We start from the raw sequence: 12713 nt of genomic DNA, 5'->3' as shown, positions 1-12713 counted from the left end.
CCATTTAAATGGCCATCCATTTTCACTTTCCTATCACTCCAAAGTGAATTAACAATCTCAACTACAAAATATTCACAAATCAAATCTCTAGTCATTCTCAACACTTAAAACCCAATACTAGTTTACTACTCACCTTGATAGCTTTGTAACTTTGAACTTCTTTCCAAAAGCTCTCAAGCTATTAATAAAGCTTCCTCTTTCTCTCTCTAAAACAACTAACTAATGAGAGAGTATGGAAACAAGATTTTCATCATTTTCAAGGGTTTTAAAGTGGGAGAGTGGAAGAATACAAGGGTTCTAGTCAAAAGGGCACCAAGGTATGAAAATTAGAGCTAGAGAGAGAAAGTTATGAAAGCTTCACATCAAGCTTCCATGGAGGAATTGAAGAAACGTGAGAGGGAAGAGAACAAGAAGAAGAAGCTGCTGAAATCCCAAGAAGTTGCTAGAAGGAGCTTATCCACTCCCTTAAAAATTACTAAAATGCCCTTCCACAAATTAACTTATTTTCTTCCAATCTTTTATGCATTCTTTTTCCTCTTCTGACACTGGGACAAGGTCCATAATGGTCTAGATATGATCGGGTTCATGAAAACTTAAAAATTCTAACTCGAGGTAAAAAATGACCATTTTGCCCCTACCATGAAAATCATCATAATTTTTATTTCCTTGTCAGTTCACCCATATTTTCACCATTCATTTATGCTTTAGGCTTACTTAAGCCATATGGGTGAGACTAAGAGAGTTTTAAATAGATTTTACAAGGAAATTCTAGAATAATCTAAGCTTGACACATGGCATGTTTCCATTGATCCATGTGTAATACTTATCCATTAAGCAATCTTTCTCCACCACATAAAATGTTTCAATTATCCACAATGTATAATGTTAATGGCTGAAATCCATGGGCATAGCAAGTGTTAGGTGGTGTAAATTTTCAAAATTCCAACTTTGCGCCCGTAAACTCATAAAATTATTGTTTTGCCCCTAGGACTCCAAAAATGTCAAAATTTAAATTTTTCACCTCTCAAACTCAAATCATACTCCAATGAGTCAAATGTGATCAAAATCTTTTTCTAAAAATTCTCATTTTGTCCTCAGGTGACAAATTACCATTTTGCCCCTATAACATGAAAATTCCAAATTGACTCGAATTCAGCCCTCGAACTCCAAATCATTATTTTAAGTCTTTCTGGGGTTTTAAAATTTTCAATTTCATCTTAAGATCTCTATTTAGACTAGTTCGAGGCTTAATTCAACTTAATAGTACCATTTGGTACAATATCGACTTTTGACGATTTTTCGGGGCTTTCCAAGTTTGCAAGCATATTGTCAATCACATGAAGGACATGGCAAGTACTTTATAAGGTCGGGCTTGACTGTTGCGGCGGTAGTCATGGGCTCGATGGGAGTTTCAGGTCGTGACACAACTACCTCCAAATCTGAAAACATGAAGTTTAAAAGACTAAGTATAAAACTCAATGAGTGAACATAAGAAGGAAACAAGCAAATGATACGGAAAGATTTTGAAACATGATGCACTTTTGTTAAAAACAATGCAATTTAGTTTAATTTCCTGTAAAACCCCATAATTCAACCTTTAAATATTTAATTCCTTAGCGTTGAAAAATCCATGATAACCATGAAGTTGAAAAGAATAAAAATTTCAGCAAATGTCTAAGCAAGACAAGCAATATATAGGGTTTCTCGCTGCAGTGAAAAGGTATTCTTGATGTACATATGTTTCAGTTTTTCAAACATATCTTCCACTAAAAAAGTCCAATTGACATGATTTTTGGACCATTCGAAAGTTAAGAGACTGGGCTAAAACTTTGATGTTTACCACTTTGCCCAGTTCTGATCGGAAAGTGGTTAAACTCATTGTCAAAGCGAAAGTAGTGCACTACAATTTTGGAACCACCCGAGAGTTTCTCACTACAACGAGAATCCATTTTCGCTACAGCGTAATTTAGAGCATGGATTAAGGCTGCCTACCCAAAAGTTTCTCACTACAGTGAAAATGAAGATCGTTGCAATGAAAATGAAGCTCGCTACAGCGAGAAACAGAGCAATTTAGTTAAAAGGGTCTTGTTACATCAAAAAACCATTTTCTTGCTGCAATGAAAAGCAATTTGGGAGCAATTAACAATGCCAACATACAACATAACCACAAATATTTTCATAAACTTTCTATAACATATATATATATATATATATATATACATACATCATCATGCATACCATCCTGCCACACATAAGCTCATGTGCACTCCCTACTCACACATAGTTGGGTCATCATCAGCTCATGTGCACTCCCACACTGCACATAGCTAGGTCATCATCGGCTCATGTGCACTCCCACACCGCATATAGCTGGGTCATCATTATCACACAAAAGGAACATCCAATGCATAATATACATATCAATATAATGTGATAATGCATGAACTATTCATATTGCACGTTTCACAAGATAGAAACATTTCACTAAGGACTTGTTCCCCAAGTATATTTTTAAAGCAAAAACAAATGAACTTCCAAATGATTTATTTAAACGTGTAGGCACTTCCCAAAACATTTTGAAATGCAAGTTCACTCATCGGTATTTGTTAAATCTTTACCCAACTCTAACTTCCACTAATGCTCTGAATGGAGATGTGGGGTCTCGTTGGAACCTATCACACACAATAGCATCACAAATAAACTCAATTCACATAACCATAATTCTAAAACCTATCTCCTAATTCATGTTCTACTAGTTATTCCTAACTAGCTTTCAATTCCCATTAAGTGGCTATTTATTTTCACTATTTTAATCACTTTAAAATGAATAAACAACATCAACTACAAAACACTCACAAGTCTAATCATTAGCCATTCTCAACACTTAAAAATCAACTCTACTTCATTACTCACCTTGGTAGCTTTGTAAGTGAATTCCTTTCCAAGAATTTTCAAGCTATTATAGAAGCTCTCTCTCTCTTTCTCTCTTTAGAATTTTTAAGGGTTTTAAGGTGAGAGAGTGAAAGAGCATGAAAAACTTTATAACAAGGTGTGTAAAAACATGAAATTTAATGTTAGTTTGAGAGGATAATGGAAGTTTTGAGAGAAGCTTTCATGGAGGATGAAAGAAACATGAGATGGGAGGAAGAAAAAGAAGAAAAAGCTGCTGGAAAAATGAGGAAGCTGTTGGAGAAATGAGATATTTATGCTAAAGCTTATCCAAACTTAACTTGAATTATGAAAATGCCCTTAACAAGTTGGCTTTGTCTTCCTCCAATCCTTTGTGCATTCTTTTTACTCTTTTGACACTGAAATAAAGTCTATTATAGTCTAGAAATACTCAGATTCACGAAAACTTAAAAATTTTGACTCAAGATAAAAAATGACCATTTTGCCCTTACCTTGAAAATCATCATTATTTCTATTTCCTTCGTCATTTTATCCTTATTTTCATCATTCATTTATGCCTTAGGCCTACTTAGGCCTTAATAATGTTTGAAAGCCTACTTCTAGGGGCTCACTAATGAAATGATGAAATTACCCCTAGTCCTTGTTATCGCGTTTACTTCTAGCTACGAGTCTATAAAAATCAAGGTCTCACACTCCCCCACTTAGACAAATTGTACAAATCACACTTCCTTTGTGTAACATATCCAATTTGGCATCGGTATTATTTTAATATTATTTTATTTAAAATTTAAATTTTATTCCAAAAAATTTCCTCTAGCCTTCTAGGGCTCTTAAACATCTTACTTTGCCTCGGTTTAGCTCTATAGCACCTTTTTAACTCCATAACTTCATCCTCAATAAGATATTATTATTTTTTTATTATTTTATCACAAACGAAATATTTTATTCTAAACTATTCTTTTCACCCTTCAACACTCTTAAACACTTTAATTAACCTCAATTGGTATCCAATAAGCTATATTAGCCACCATATCAAAGTATAGGGTGTTACAGTTTTTATCATTAAAAGGAATCCATTTGATTATGATATCACTAGGAAAGGTAAAACTTTTTCTGATTTTATATGGTGCTTAACTTTGCATTAAACAACCAAGGCAATCCAAAGGTAGGAGGTATGGTTTTATTTTGTTTCAATTTTTTTTTATTTTGCTATGTTGATGCTCTAATCATATCGTTCCTAGTGCTAATCTCATTTTAAATCTCTCCTTGTAACACCCCATACCCTCGTATAGAAGCCAATACAAGCTTATGGATAGGACGAGCGTCAATTAATGCTAATTTTAGTGCTAAAGAGCAGTGACAAGTGAAAGGAATATTTTGGAATAAGATATTCCGTACTCGAGAAAATAAAAATAAAATAATAATATTTTATCAAGGATGAATTAGTGAGTTACAAAGGTGATTTGGAAGAGAACAGACGCAAAGTAAGACACTTTGGGACCCGAGGAGACAAGTGGAGAATCTTGAAATAAAATAATATTTTATTAATAAAATAATATTAAAATAATTTGATGCCAGAACGGGTCGCATCTTGCGAGAGATAGGTTAAGTCTAAGTGAGGGAGACCAAAAATAGAATTTTTGGATGACATGAATAAAATAATATTTTATTCATTTATATTATATTATATTATTTAAATAGAGAAATTATTGGTCACATGCAAAATTGGATGAAAACAAAATAATTTGTCAAGCCCAACTTTATAAAGTACTTGCCATGTCCTTCATGTGATTGACAATATGCTTGCATACTTGGAAAGCCCCGAAAAATCATCAAAAGTCGATATTGTACCAAATGGTACTATTAAGTTGAATTAAGCCTCGAACTAGTCTAAATAGAGATCTTAAGATGAAATTGAGAATTTTAAAACCCAAAATGACTTAAAATGATGATTTGGAGTTCGAGGGCTAAATTGGAGTCAATTTGGAATTTTCATGTTCTAGGGGTAAAATGGTAATTTTGTCACCCAAGGATAAAATGGGAATTTTTAGAAAACATTTTTACCACATTTGACTCATTGGAGTATGATTTGAGTTTAAGAGGTGAAAAATTTAAATTTGACATTTTTGGAGTCCTAAGGGCAAAACGGTAATTTTACGAGTTTACAATGTAAAATTAGAATTTTGGAATTTTACACCACCTAACACTTGTCATGCCCATGGATTTCAGCCATTAACATTTTACATTGTGGATAATTGAAACATTTTATGTGGTGGAGAGAGATTGCTTAATGGATAAGTATTACACATGGACCAATGGAAACATGCCATGTATCAAGCTTGGATTATTCTAGAATTTCCTTGTAAAATCTATTTAAAACTCTTTTAGTCTCACCCATATGGCCGGCCAAAGCATGAAGTGAAGAGGAAAGGAAAGAACACAAACCCTAGGTGAGAAAATTGAAGAAAAAGTGTGAGATTTCAAGGGATTAAGCTAATAAAGGTAAAATTTTGTGATTTTGTCTTGTGATTTACACTACCCATGCTTTCTTTTTCATTTTCCATGCTTAGAAGTCAAGTTTGCATGATGAACCCATGCTGGCCGAATTTGAGAGGAGAGGTTTTGAGCATTGATTTTGCTAGATTTCAAGCTAATTAAGTGTTTTTGGTTGTTTAGTAATGGAAAGTATGAAAATCTATCAAGGAATCACTTTGTTCTTCACAAACCCACAAGAGGCCAAATTTTCTAGGGAGGATATTGAGGCTGAAATTGATAATATTTCATGATATTTTGGTGGTATTTAATGATTGGTGAGGCTAGAAATTTAATGGGAAATTTTGGCATGAAAATATGAATTTTTACCTAATGTATAGCATTTGCGATTTATGGTTCGGACTGATAAATTGAATCATATTCACAGTCATTGAGGTATTTTAAGTATAACTGGAGTGTAGAAAGTGAAAGAAATCGATTTGGAGTTAAATTGGAGGTTTTAGCCAATTACACCGAGAATAGTGCGAATTAGGTCGAATACCGTATTTAAAGGGCTATTTGGACATTTTGCATCACATTTCGTGCATTCATATAGATTTATAGAGCCTGAAATAGTTTATGATAAATTGACACAATTTATTGAAATTCATGTCACGTATGATGTATAGGTGGTGAGCCCTCTAACAAGGGTAAAGAGATTGTGCCCAAAGACCGAGAATAGAAGTATATCAAACTCCTAGTACAGTGAGTAACCTTACTATTGTCTTAATTATCTAAAGTGGTTTTTATCCGATTTTGTGATTTTATGGAAAAATGAGGTTAAATGATAAATCTTTATGTTTTATAAACAAAAATGTGATTAAATAAAATGATTTTATAAATTATCTAGAAATTGAATGATGGCTTTCAAAATAGAGTAATTGGAGACCATTTGATATATTGTTAAATTATGGTTCCAACTGAATGGCTTATGATAATGTTGGCATGAATGGTTGAATTGGCAAATGTGCTGAAAATGAATGAACTGTTGATTTGCCTTGAAAGGCTGTAAATAAAATAATTGCCATGTCATGCTATTGCAAATTTTATTGAATTGGTGGATTATATATTAATTAGTCACTACAGTAGGGGGTTTCTGTGGATCAGCCTTTTAGAGGGGCACAGTAAACCCCATTATATTCTTACCTCGATCGGAGAGGTGCGTAGGGTATCTCTTAGAGTAAAGTTTAGGGTTCACTTCACGTTAAACCACCACGTGAGGGAGAACTCAGCCAACGCCAACGAACGGCTATGTTTTCTAAATAAAAACATGATTATGCGTACATAACTTTTTAACAGCTTTGGCAGACTCGGTTGGATGCCCTGCGCAAGGTATCACCAAGTATGAGTTTTGACACAAGCCAAAGTTTTTAAGAAATTCATAAGCCATGTTGATTACTTGATTTATATGAATTGATTTTATTTGGTTGAAATGAGTTGAAAGGTAATGAAATTACAGTATGATGACTTATTTTAATTGTCTCCATTTACTCGACTTCAGATGATTTAGATGGTATCTGTTTACTCACTGGGATTTTATAATCTCACCACCCTCATTTTCAACCATTTCAGGCCCAAGTTAACCTGTGGATAGCAGATATCGTCAGGGATTATAGTTGGCTTTACTACTCCAAAAACTGTAGGTTTATTGCCTTTGTGCACTTTTGTTCCTTGTGGGCCCACGAGTCACTATAAAGTAAATTTCATATCCTGGTTATCTGTATTATAGTACGTATGAATTTATTTAGCTTTTACATTACAAAAAATTATTTACCGATGACTCTATAAATATTGTTTTACAAGAAATTAGAATATTTTATTGAATATTTTTATTTTATTCAAATAGTTGCAATATCATATTTAATAAACGTTTTAGACATCTAAATTTATTTTTGATACTGAAATATGTGTTTTGCACTTGTATACTACATAATTAGCTGGGTTCGAAATTTTCAAGGAAGAATGACCAAAATACCCCTGTGAGTCGAAAATTATTTTTTCATCATTTTGGCTTGGAAATAGCTTAAAATCTTTTAGAACATGATTTTTGCCAATGGTTACTCACAGGGAAAATGAGAAACTGATATTAAGCCTTGCGGGGTTTCGATTGGCATTTCGAGTAATGAGTGTCTATCGAGGACACCGTGGCAGTTGTCAAGGACTCGAGGGGAGTACCAGGTCGTGACATAATTAGTCATGAAAAATGAGGTTATGTGGAAGATTGGCATATTCATGTGACAATACTATTACATGCAAGGATGTACTTGTAGTGGGGAACATGTGGGACCCCCACCATGTGACAAATAAAAAGGAAAGAGGCAAATGCACAAGGTGAAATATGCATGTGATTTTACAAGTTAAAGAAAGCATAGAGGATTTTTGCATAGAGGACACTTGGTGGCAATGTTGAACTAAATGAAAGGAAATATATATGCATTTAATGTTATTGGCTAAATGGGAGGCCAAAAGAGAAATAATGTCGGAGAATGCATGAAAGGCTATTGGACATAAGTAAGATGGAAGAAATGGAAATTCATTAAGAATGCATGAAGATAGATTAAAGAATGGATGGATATTGGAAGTAGATGTTCAACCAATTAAAAGAGATGAAAATTGGATGCATGAAATCTTATATAGAATAAAAAGGCAAATTAGTGCATGCAATTTGGTTGGCTAAGTGGGTGGCCAAATAAATAGCAAAATTTCAAAGTGTAAAAGAAATGAGAATTGGCCTTGGAGAGCTTGTGAGAACTAGCCATTGTGAGAGAATAGAGAAGGAGCTTGGTTCTTGAGAGGTTCCACCCAAAAGGAGAAGAAAAGAAAGGGAAAAAAAAAGGAAATTGGGTCTTGAAAGGTTTCACACGAGGCGAAAAGAAAAGAAAGGAAGAAAAAAAGAAAGTGGGGAAGGCTCGAGTTTGTGTGGATTCAAGGAAACCGTGGGTTCCTTGCTCTTCATTGTTGAGTTTAGCATTTCATCACCCAAAAAGGAATCTTCAACATGCAAGAGAGGAACCGTGGAGCTTAAGGAAAGAAGAAAGCTTGGTTCCAAAGTTTTAAGAGAAACAAGGGTAAGCATTGTGGTTTTGGTTTGATTATGTTTTGACAATCGGTTGGTAACCATAAGAAATGTATTGCGGCAATCAAGAAAAGCTTGATTGGAGAGGATTTAGTGACATGCAAGCCATCAAACTCTTGGATGCATGATGGATTCAAAGTGAAAAAGAAAAGGTAAGCATGGTATTGTGTTTTTTAGGCCTATGGTTGGTAGAATTGTTAAGAATATAATTTGTGAATAATGTTGGCAGCTTGGTGATTAAAACTTGGAAGAATATTGGAGTGCATGCAAGGCTCAAACAACCTCAAAGGTAAAAATGTATAATGCTTTAAGTATGGTTCAAAGATTTTGAGAAAATGGCTATTGTTGTGTTGATTGAAAGCTTGAAAGACACATTATGAATAATGATGATTGTTGGAAAGATCTAAAAATGCATGAGCTAGTTAGAAATGTTAAGGTTGCTTGCTATGTTGTTTGAAAGAATTAAGGATGAATAATGTGGATGGAAGATTAGGAAATAAAGTATTGAAAGTTAAATAGACAAATTATGCATGTAAGCTTGGAAATAATTGAGTGAAATTGGATTGATTGTTGCTGCCATATATGTGGTTAATGCTATGAAAATATAAGATGGACTATGATGAATGTTGCTTGGAAAGGTTGAAATGGGCACTTAATGTTATAAATAAGTTGTCGATACATGTAATATAGAGAATTATGCATGTAAAGGATATGAATTCCTTTAGTAGAAATATGTCAATATGCATATGAATATGCAGAAGCTAATTGAGGAAGAATGGTGATTTTAGCATGATTTGAGCTATTAAAATGATGATTAATGTTTGAATGGGAAAGAGAATGGAATGGGATATAAAAGCATACAGCTAAGTGTGGGCAACAATTGTTGGATAAAATAATTTGTAAAGTTGCTAAGTATTTTGAATTTAATTGTTGCCAGGAAATTGACAAGTAAAGGATAGTTGCCGTGCATGTAAATCAAGAAGGATAACAGTTAAACGGCAAGTGATATTGATCTATTAAGGACCCAAAGAGTTTAAATTGGTGAAGTAATATCCCGCCAAGAGAGGTGAGTAGGGGGTGTCAATTTTTAAAATATTCTATGCTATATCAAAGTATATGAATAGTATTATTCAATGCCTTTGTGGAAAGCATGAGTTGCTAGAAAATGATAAGTGATTTGAATACATGGTTTGGAATGATTTATACACTGCTTTTGTAGAAAGCATGAGCTGGTAGAAACAATAGGCATTTCTGAATGCAAATTGTGTTTAAAGGTGTTTTCTATATACTATACATATATATGATATATGTAAAGTGTTTTAAAAACCAGAAAACAAGCCCTTTTGCAATGTTTTGCATCAAAATCGTGCCTTGTATCTTTATGTGACGTGAATAGCTAATTGCACTTGATAAATGACTTAAATGCAAATTCTTGTGAGCTAGTTTTAGTTTAAACATTATGCAAATGTTTACACCATGCATTTTAATGTGAAAAACAATTTTGAAAGGTTGCTGAACCTTGTTTTCAAATGATTTAAAGAAAAACTCTAGAAAACCTTGATTTGGTTTGAAAAATGGTTTTGACAAACTAAGAGCATCGAGAGTAGGCCGAATGTCACATCGGGATAGTGTGACCCTTGTGCACAAGTGAGCTCTAGCTAGAAAACCTTTTAGGTCACCAATAGGCTGTTAGACATGGCTAAGCCATGCTCTTTGATTATACGTGGCAAGGCCACGGGTTGTTATACATGGCAAGACCACGAGTTGATATACATGGTTACGATCACATGATTTCTCTAATGTCGGCCAACATCGTCAAACTGCCATGGCTTTGGGAACCCGGTGGAGAAGAGGCCTCTCGGATTGTTATTATGTGGAAGAGGGTCCACGGGTTGATTATCTATGATTACTGACTCAAGACCCTTGAGAGTTTTTAGACTCGTACTCTTTCGCATGGTGGAAAGATATTGTCTTTTCTTACCTCCCTTTTTTAATTGAAAGCTTTCAGTGCTTTATATGTTGATCATGAATTGATGTATGTGGATGTACTCACTTAATTTCACATGCCACACGGTTTGGAAGAGTGCATGTTTTTATATGACCATTTGTTTTTACAAAGGAAATAAATGATTTTGATGATTGAAATCTATTTTACTATGTTTTGATTTCAACATTGTTTTTCAAGGAAAGTATTGCACTATGATTTTTACCACATTATTTTTACAAGGCACAAATACCTTATTTGTTATTTGGTTTTATAAGGATATCATTATATACTTTGGTTTTATCCTTCAAATTATCTGCTCTAAGCTTGTTTCCCATCTACACCTTACTCATGGAGCTGATGATCATTGAGTCTATGAGACTTACCCCCTTATCTCTCTTTTTGTAGATAGTGATCGGCCTAGCGTGCATTCATCTGCACATATTGTCCACTGTGTATAGGTAAAGGCATCTTATAGCACTTTATTCCAAGTTGCTCCGCTGCTAGAGGTCAAGTCGTTCATAACGTATTTTGTTTGTGAATAGACACTAGTGTTAATGCAAATGTACATTTAGAGATTATAAACTTTGATGTATTTTTTTTACAATTATGTGGAATAAAAGTTATATTGATTTATAATGACTTTTGTTTAAATCATATTACAAAGAGTTATATGGTTCAAAGCAATTACATAGATCAATGGAATAAATATAAGATATTAACAAAAGTTTCAATTAAGGCTTGTTCGGGACTTGACGGGTTCTCTCTTAAGACTCGAATGCCGGTAGCGATCTAGGAATAGGTCATTACACTCCCATAACCTTTATGACCTTTATTTATGAATTTCCAAGGATGAAATTGAGGTTCTTAGATTAACAAAGTTATTTCCTAAGCTCACCATGCTCATTGCCCAAGTGACGAAATTTACGAGTTTCACATACCAACTGAAATGATATTTCATTGGTAAAAGTCTTCTTTTTGTAGTGTGTACAGCCAATGACAACAAAAATTTTCATTGTCTCAATACTCTCTCTCATTTGTGTGGTTGTGTGCTTGATTGACCAAGGCTTTTAGCCATTGTTTTGTTTGCATGTTTTAGGGGTTTGTTGTGGCAAGTATATTGTGTTGCTTTAATGACCCTTTGTGGCATTGCTGGTTATATTAGATTAGGTTGCTTGAGCTTGTTTCAAAGGGATTTTTGGGATTCAAGCCTAAACGTTGGCTAGGATGAAGACTAACACATGAGATAGATGTAAATCTACCATGTGTAAAGAGAATGAAAGGTCGGCTTGAGGCAGATCGGCATCAATCTGTCTCATATCAATCAACCAACATCAACTGACCTCCCTCTCACTCCTCTTCACTTCCCTTCTCTATCTCTCTCCTTTCTAGCACACTAAAACCACGATTGCCTACAAGAGCCTTAAGGGTGCAATGATCTTTTGGGGACAAATAAGGTGTGTAGTGCGAGAGGTTTCTCATTACACTACATCAATATGTCAAACGGCATCTAAATAGAAATTTTCATTATAGTTTAAGGACCAAATATATAATTGACCCTTTATAAAATTAATGCATAGTTTTAAATATGTTGTCAATGTACCATAATTAGCTCTTTATTAGTATTTAATATTCTAAAAGAGAAAGTGAGCATTAACAAAGGTATATTATAATAATGTGTATCCATGATCAATTCTTATTTTATTTGCTTTTATTAGCGATAACTTTGTCATATAGACTTATTTGGACTTAATTTTGATTATAATTTAGCTTAGTTCTTGTAGTAATGTAGAAATTAGTAGGTTTTATCTAATTAATTTAACTTAATTAATTAGGTGAGTCAATCTAATCTTAGTTAAATTTGTGCTTACATTGGTGTTAATGTGCCTAAGATCAGTTGTAAAACCCGACCTTATAAATACATGCCATAACATACATGCACGGAGTAGCATGTTATTATGCTAGGAAAGTCCCTAAGAATAGATGAAACCCGATATTGTACCTAACGGTACACTTGAATAGATTTAACCTCGAACTAGTTTATTTTAAAATACTCTTTATGTATTTTATGAAACGAAAATGAGATTAAAACGGGATTTTTGATGTTTTAGAAATAAATGTGACAAATAAAAATGTATTGTGTTGATTATGAAATTGAGTAATTGGAGGTTGTTAACTGTCTTGAAAATTTATTCTATGAATGGCTTATGA

The 12713-nt window shown here is 33.6% G+C and overlaps 1 long non-coding RNA gene across 2 annotated transcripts; it reads left to right on the top strand.

The window, feature by feature from the left end:
* Positions 5374 to 11057, top strand: LOC108662902. Of its 2 annotated transcripts, none has more exons than XR_001928760.1 (3): positions 5374 to 5412; positions 6072 to 6147; positions 10911 to 11057. It is a non-coding gene; the product is annotated as an uncharacterized LOC108662902 (long non-coding RNA). The 2 variants fall into 2 exon arrangements; XR_001928761.1 differs by lacking the exon at positions 10911 to 11057 and adding an exon at positions 9456 to 9570.

This window comes from Theobroma cacao, chromosome 7, assembly GCF_000208745.1.
Source record: "Theobroma cacao cultivar B97-61/B2 chromosome 7, Criollo_cocoa_genome_V2, whole genome shotgun sequence".
NCBI classification, from domain to species: domain Eukaryota; kingdom Viridiplantae; phylum Streptophyta; class Magnoliopsida; order Malvales; family Malvaceae; genus Theobroma; species Theobroma cacao.
The sequence above is the reverse complement of the archived record's forward strand: the minus strand, read 5'-3'. Positions and strand labels throughout refer to the sequence as shown.